This window comes from Carlito syrichta, unplaced genomic scaffold (assembly GCF_000164805.1).
Source record: "Carlito syrichta isolate Samal-C Ts95f unplaced genomic scaffold, Tarsius_syrichta-2.0.1 Scaffold171141, whole genome shotgun sequence".
Taxonomy (NCBI): domain Eukaryota; kingdom Metazoa; phylum Chordata; class Mammalia; order Primates; family Tarsiidae; genus Carlito; species Carlito syrichta.
This window is the reverse complement of record NW_007115237.1, coordinates 118,424-118,984: the sequence shown is the minus strand read 5'-3', so window position 1 is coordinate 118,984 and position 561 is coordinate 118,424.

Below are 561 nucleotides of genomic sequence, written 5' to 3'. Positions count from 1 at the left end.
GCACCTCAGCTGGGCAGGTAGAGTGTCACGTGTTACGATATTCTTGAAGTTAGCATACCTTATCATAATTCCGAGTTCACCCCCCAAGTAAATGGAAATATCACCATGGGCAGAGGCTACTCCCTACTCAGAGCTGTGTCCCTGATGCCAAGGAACTGCCTTGTACATAGTGAACGCTCAAGAAAGCTTTTGACTGAACACCCGAAGGGGTGAATTTCTCCCCCAAAGAACACGATTATTGGGCTCTCAGACATTATAAATGAGTGTGAAAAGGCTTTGAATTCTGCTGCCAACTGGCCAGAGGCTGAATAATGAATCAGCAGCAATCAATCCAAACTCACCCACCACAGAGATCAAACAAACGAATCTAGCGCCCGGGCTGACAATAGATTGAGAGCTTGATGAAAGGGAGGCTCCATGCAAAGTTTCAATATTTCGCCAACATCACTGAGTGGGCTTACCACAGTTCTCTGCAGCCGCCGCCATGTGGCAGCCTCCTGTCAGCTGCGCGAAGGCCAGACTCCAATGTGGCACCTGTGCTTTGGGGAGAAAAACGGAGTT